Below are 7711 nucleotides of genomic sequence, written 5' to 3'. Positions count from 1 at the left end.
TAACTGGGTATCAGTAATACTATATATAATATATATATATATATATATATATATAAAAAGAATATACCCTTAATTCGCGCTGTACAACCCAGCTGCACCTCAATAGTAGTCACCTTGCTAGACGGTGACAAAAATAGTGATACAAATACAATACTCAGAGGGCGCTCAGTAACAATTTGTTCAAATAAAATCCAAAACCAGCTTGACCTAAATTACACAATTTAATTTATTAAAAATATCTAAAATATTGTGTAATATTACATCAATATAGTAATTCATACAGTGAATTCATAAAACAATATTTCATAAAACCCAACGCGTTTCGTCCGTTAAGGACTTCATCAGGGGTATGGGTCTTCGCTGGTGTTAGTCAAATGGAGAAGAGGAGGAAAGAACAAGAGAGCAAAAAAAAGAATCAATACAAATCATCATGATATACAGATATATATTCAAGTAACGTTTTCATTGTTTATAAAAGAAAACCTTTTTTCATTATTTCATTAACTATTACATCACAATTTTTCATAGAGAATGAATATTTAAATTCTTTAGTAGACATTGGAAAAAGAAGATACTCTCCAATAATCAATTCAGGTTTTTTTTTTTTTTTTGTCCTAATTGCCTTATTTCAAAAGAAAATAACAACTTACTGTGCAAATATAACTGCTCTGAGTGGATTATTTCTTCTTTATAATACGGTAGTTTATTCTCTGTAATTCTAAGAATAAAATATATATATTGTTTTAAATGGTACTGAAAGGTTGAATATAGAATTACATCTAATTAAAATGGATCACTCACTTGGCTGTCTCTGGAGATAATCTTCATTAGAGATCAACTACTCCTATATTATGGTCAGTCAATGTTCAATATGTCTAAATAAGAAATTCAACAGTATTACGGGCCAAATGCCTCAAGGAATTTAGAATCTTATTGGAATATGTAGCCATACTCACTTTCCAATACAAATTCACTTGCTCACTGATGGTCTAATCTTGACCGGATGAATTAGTCTAAGAAATTAATTGAAGATAATTAAGGGTGTCCAAAGCACTTAATAGGCATATTTAAAAACTGAACTTTGTTATAACTTACTTAAAGTTCAGCACGATGATAACAAGTTGGGCTAAAAAGCTCCTTAAAATCCAATAAGGTGCATCTTCTAACTAGAATCAAAAGTGAATTAAATTAAGGACCTAATTAGTGACCAATAATAGCACTTAATATAGAGTCTTAATTGTTACTTACAATAAAAATTCTTTAGAGTTCGACAACAAGTAGGTTCTGAGCTCCACAGTGGCCGGTAAGATATAACTTCCAACTAGAACTAAATAAATTATATTATACTAAAAGCATAATTTGATATTAACCTATTAAAGAGCATCAGAAGTACTTACATTAAGAGATTCAGGACCTGTGTTGCTGCCTCCTTTCCTGTATGGCAAGTGATTTGGAAGAGATTTCTGAGGCCTATTTATACCCCTAGGGAGTTTACATCACTTCCTCCCTCTGCTGATAGGTTAGATCTGATGAGTCAATTATATGACATTTTACCAATATTAAACTAGTATAAGGCCTGATGCCTATATATATGGGTCAAGTTTATTCTACAGATGTTTGTGTCTGAAAGGCTAATGATAATATGGCATAATTAAATACTACTTCCGCCTTTCACTTCAATTATTTCCACGGTTTGCTGTATAATTACTACCCTCTGTATTAATTCGGATCGGGGCAGCCTCTCTTGGCATTTTTACTGATTATCCCATTTCTTATTTAATTAAGCCCAGAGAGAAAATTGAACGAAGATAAACAAGTTCTCCTTATGTACCGCCGTGCGTTCCACCCATAACAGCGGTGGAACGCACAGCGTCACTTCCGAGTTGTCCCGTGCGCTCCATAGTAGCGGTGGAGCGCACGTCTGCACTTCCGGACCTGCGCATTAGCCGAATCTTCGTGCGTTCCTCCCATAGCGACGGTGGAACGCACAACGTCACTTCCGGATTGTCCCGTGCGCTCCAACCATTGAAGCGGTGAAGCGCACGTCTTTTCTTTGTGACCACATTGTCACATTAAAGTCCTACAGCACCAATATATTTTACACATCGGGAATGGGGCCATATCTATTGCCTTCTAATATATGTTAAAGATTGATCATAACATGAACATGAACATTACATTTATTGTCCCTATTTATTAAGATCCATTATAAAACCAATTGGAGTAAGTATAAAGAGAGTAAGACATTCTTTTCCCAATACCTTTACATTATTAGTTATTGACAAAACATATATACAGCGAAAAAAACATACAATACAATGCCATGCTATGCCATGCTATTGTGTATTGGTCTCGATGGGACTATAATCACATAGGGGGACTCATAAATGTATATCATTCTAAGTACATATCTACAAGTTTACACAGCCTAGCAACCTAAAAAGGAGACTATATCAAAGCCTTCATTTAGACCTTTCGGAATTTGGGTGTTCAGAGTGTATATCCAATATGTTTCTTGTTTTGCTAATAGTAAATCCCTATCGCCTCCTCTCATGTCTAATTTAATGTGTTCCAATACTGAGAAGGTTAAGCCTGTCACATCTGATCGATGTACTTCAAAAAAATGGCGAGGTAAACTATGCTGCATCATTTTATTTTTTATGTTCCTTAGATGCTCCTGAATTCTAATCTTAAGTTTCCGTTTGGTCTTTCCCACATACGAAAGACCGCATGGGCAATTGATCTTATAGATTACGTACTCTGTATTACAGGTTACTCTATCTTTCAGGGTGTGAAATTTGCCGTTCTCCAACTTAAGTTTAACTGAAGATTTTTGCATATATTTACAGCAAATGCATTGGTTGCAAGGAAAACATCCCCACCTGTTCCCCATAAGAACATGATGGTCACTCAAAAATTCTTGTGGCTTATCTTTTTTAAGATTGCTAGGTGCTATCAAATTTTTTAAATTCTGTGCTCTCTTATAGACTAATCGAGGTTTATTCGGCAGTGTAGGTCCTAAAACCGGGTCTTTTTGTAGTAGACCCCAATGTTTAGTCATTATCTTCTGTATTTTATTCGCATCTTTACTGTACTGAGTGATAAAAGATTTGCATTGGTTGGAATTATTGGGGATAGTTACAGATTTGCCCTCTATAAATTCTGTCCTGGATCTCTTGGAGGCCTTTAATCTGACCTCATTCAGGAATCCAGCTTCATACCCCCTTTCTATAAATCTCTCATAGAGAATGGCCGATTGTTCCCAATAGTCAGTCATGTCACTACAGTTTTTCCTCACCCTCACAAATTGGGAATAAGGGACTCCATTTTTCCATACTGGGTGATGACAGCTATTTTGAGGAATATAGCTGTTAGCATCTACAGATTTAAAGAAGGTTTTGGTAGTTATTCCTCCTATAGTACATCCTTTCAGTTCTAGATCTAAATAATCTATAGTAACTGGATCTGTTTTATATGTAAACTTTAGATTAAAGCTATTATTGTTCAGGTGATCTATGAACCTCTCTATACTATGTAAATCACCGTCCCATATAAATATAAGGTCATCGATATATCTTCTATATAATTTAATATTGGTCCTTTCAAAATCACTGTCATACACAAATTTATTCTCCCACTCGCCCATCAGAATATTCGCATACGATGGGGCAAATTTAGTCCCCATCGCGGTACCCTGTTTTTGTAGAAGATAACTACCATTAAATTCAAAAAAATTATGTTCTAAAATGAATCTAATGCAGTCAATAATGAATGTAACTTCTAACGCTGTATTCTTGGAATCCTTTTCCAATGCATTTTTCACTGCTTCTATTCCCCTATCATGTGGGATGGAGGAATAGAGGGCCTGTACATCCACCGTTAACCACCTATTGGTGTCAGACCACTTGTGATTTTTGACAAGTTTTAAAAGGCTAGTTGAATCTTTAAGGTGGGATTTATTCAACAGAACATATGGCTGTAATTTTAAATCGATAAAATGTGAGAGATTAGAAGTAAGTGAGCTTATTCCTGCAATAATTGGACGGCCTGGAGGGCATTCTCTATTTTTGTGTACCTTAGGAAGTTGATAAAATAATGGCATTTTGGGAAATTTTTTGTAAAGATAATTAAATTCATCTTTACAAATTAAATTATTTCCTCTAGCGGTGTTTAAGAGTACATATAAAGAGTCTTGGAATTCTACAGTCGGATCTTTTTCGAGTTGAATATACGTGGAAGTATCTTCCAGTATGTTATAGGATTCCTTTAGGTATGCAGATTTGTCTTGTAGGACTACTGCCCCCCCTTTATCCGCAGATTTAATAATTATATTAGGGTCTTTAATCAGATTTTTAATGGCATTTTTTTCCTGTGGGTTGATATTATTATTGTATTTGCTATCATAAGTTTTCATTTTTCTAAAGTCGTCTCAGACAGACTCATAAAAAATATCAATATGGCTCCCCCGGGACTCTACGGGGTAAAATTTTGAAGGTAGGGAGACAACCGGTTTGTCCTTAGGCTCATATGATAATCTGGGAACAGGATTCTTTAGAAAATGTCTCTGTACAGTCAGGTTTCTAACATACCTATTTAGATCTATAAAAAGATGGAACTTATCAGCTCCCCCATTGGGAGCAAACTTCAGACCTTTAGCTAATACCGACTTTTCGGCTGTAGAAAGTTCTTTCGTTGATAAGTTAATGATTCCTGTTTCTGTTGTATTGGATATGCTTTCATTTTTTTGGGGGTGTTTTCTATTTCTATTTCTTCTACCACCTCTTCTTCCTCTCGGTAACCTCTTTTCATACCTTGCGGTATAGTTTTCTCTAATGTCTCCCCTTGTTTCAATTTTGTATGCTGGTGAACATTTGTTCGCCCCCCTAAAAAATGTTGCTTTCGCTCTGGTACATGGGGTGAATGGTCTTGTTCAATTCTATTGAAGGAACGGGATCTTAAATGGTCAAATTTATTATAATGCGATGGTATATCATCATAATACCTCTCTCTATACGGTTGGTACCTTTCTTGTTGTCTGTAATGATTTGAAGGTATTCTATCTCTAAAATTTTGCTGGCGATAAGAGAACCTCCTATTCCTATAAGGGGATCGATGAGTCTGTCTTCCCCGCTGTTTATACATCACTTCCTGCCAATCATTTCTATTGTGTTCCATCTGTCTACTTTTTGATGGTTGTGATTCTAGTCTGAACCAATTAGATACGTTCCCATTTTTATAATCGTTCTTATCTCTATTGTACTTCCTTTGTTTTCTAATAACGATCTCATTTTCTAGTTTATCTAATTTTGATAATAGGTCCCCCACATCTTTTTTGTATTCCTCGCTGTCCTCAAATTTTTGCATAAGGGATTCTACTTTTGTTATTTCTTCATCAAGTTTAATTAGTTCTTTCTTACGTTCATTGACAATTATACCAATTAATTTCATTGAACAATCTGTCAGGGCCTTATTCCATTCTGACATAAAACTTTCACTTTCAGTACCAAGGGTTGGTGTTTTTACAAGTCTAAGTCCTCTTGGGATTCTCCCTACTTCTATATATTTTTCGAGCGTAATAACGTCATACCAACCTTTAATCTCTCTAGTGGAGAGTTTCTCCATTAAATTAAGATGCTCATAATAATCCTCCTCATTCTCCTCCATAAGGACTAAATCATCGTCCTCCATAAACATTTGTTTAATTCTTTGCGATCTTTTTACTCTATCCATAAATACAGACATATTAAACTGCAGCGAATCTAGGGTAACTAGCAACAATACAATACAAAAAGAATATACCCTTAATTCGCGCTGTACAACACAGCTGCACCTCAATAGTAGTCACCTTGCTAGACGGTGACAAAAATAGTGATACAAATACAATACTCAGAGGGCGCTCAGTAACAATTTGTTCAAATAAAATCCAAAACCAGCTTGACCTAAATTACACAATTTAATTTATTAAAAATATCTAAAATATTGTGTAATATTACATCAATATAGTAATTCATACAGTGAATTCATAAAACAATATTTCATAAAACCCAACGCGTTTCGTCCGTTAAGGACTTCATCAGGGGTATGGGTCTTCGCTGGTGTTAGTCAAATGGAGAAGAGGAGGAAAGAACAAGAGAGCAAAAAAAAGAATCAATACAAATCATCATGATATACAGATATATATTCAAGTAACGTTTTCATTGTTTATAAAAGAAAACCTTTTTTCATTATTTCATTAACTATTACATCACAATTTTTCATAGAGAATGAATATTTAAATTCTTTAGTAGACATTGGAAAAAGAAGATACTCTCCAATAATCAATTCAGGTTTTTTTTTTTTGTCCTAATTGCCTTATTTCAAAAGAAAATAACAACTTACTGTGCAAATATAACTGCTCTGAGTGGATTATTTCTTCTTTATAATACGGTAGTTTATTCTCTGTAATTCTAAGAATAAAATATATATATTGTTTTAAATGGTACTGAAAGGTTGAATATAGAATTACATCTAATTAAAATGGATCACTCACTTGGCTGTCTCTGGAGATAATCTTCATTAGAGATCAACTACTCCTATATTATGGTCAGTCAATGTTCAATATGTCTAAATAAGAAATTCAACAGTATTACGGGCCAAATGCCTCAAGGAATTTAGAATCTTATTGGAATATGTAGCCATACTCACTTTCCAATACAAATTCACTTGCTCACTGATGGTCTAATCTTGACCGGATGAATTAGTCTAAGAAATTAATTGAAGATAATTAAGGGTGTCCAAAGCACTTAATAGGCATATTTAAAAACTGAACTTTGTTATAACTTACTTAAAGTTCAGCACGATGATAACAAGTTGGGCTAAAAAGCTCCTTAAAATCCAATAAGGTGCATCTTCTAACTAGAATCAAAAGTGAATTAAATTAAGGACCTAATTAGTGACCAATAATAGCACTTAATATAGAGTCTCCTTTTTAGGTTGCTAGGCTGTGTAAACTTGTAGATATGTACTTAGAATGATATACATTTATGAGTCCCCCTATGTGATTATAGTCCCATCGAGACCAATAGCATGGCATAGCATGGCATTGTATTGTATGTTTTTTTCGCTGTATATATGTTTTGTCAATAACTAATAATGTAAAGGTATTGGGAAAAGAATGTCTTACTCTCTTTATACTTACTCCAATTGGTTTTATAATGGATCTTAATAAATAGGGACAATAAATGTAATGTTCATGTTCATGTTATGATCAATCTTTAACATATATTAGAAGGCAATAGATATGGCCCCATTCCCGATGTGTAAAATATATTGGTGCTGTAGGACTTTAATGTGACAATGTGGTCACAAAGAAAAGACGTGCGCTTCACCGCTTCAATGGTTGGAGCGCACGGGACAATCCGGAAGTGACGTTGTGCGTTCCACCGTCGCTATGGGAGGAACGCACGAAGATTCGGCTAATGCGCAGGTCCGGAAGTGCAGACGTGCGCTCCACCGCTACTATGGAGCGCACGGGACAACTCGGAAGTGACGCTGTGCGTTCCACCGCTGTTATGGGTGGAACGCACGGCGGTACATAAGGAGAACTTGTTTATCTTCGTTCAATTTTCTCTCTGGGCTTAATTAAATAAGAAATGGGATAATCAGTAAAAATGCCAAGTGAGGCTGCCCCGATCCGAATTAATACAGAGGGTAGTAATTATACAGCAAACCG

The 7711-nt window shown here is 34.9% G+C and overlaps 1 long non-coding RNA gene across 1 annotated transcript; it reads right to left on the bottom strand.

Annotated features, from left to right (window-relative positions):
* Positions 1-650: 650 nt before the first annotated feature.
* Positions 651-1689, bottom strand: LOC134999841 (uncharacterized). Its single transcript, XR_010205708.1, has 4 exons — positions 1398-1689; positions 1249-1327; positions 802-1166; positions 651-718 (listed from the first exon to the last, which is right to left on the bottom strand). It is a non-coding gene; the product is annotated as an uncharacterized LOC134999841 (long non-coding RNA).
* Positions 1690-7711: the final 6022 nt, after the last annotated feature.

This window comes from Pseudophryne corroboree, chromosome 1 (genome assembly GCF_028390025.1).
Source record: "Pseudophryne corroboree isolate aPseCor3 chromosome 1, aPseCor3.hap2, whole genome shotgun sequence".
NCBI lineage: Eukaryota > Metazoa > Chordata > Amphibia > Anura > Myobatrachidae > Pseudophryne > Pseudophryne corroboree.
The sequence above is the reverse complement of the archived record's forward strand: the minus strand, read 5'-3'. Positions and strand labels throughout refer to the sequence as shown.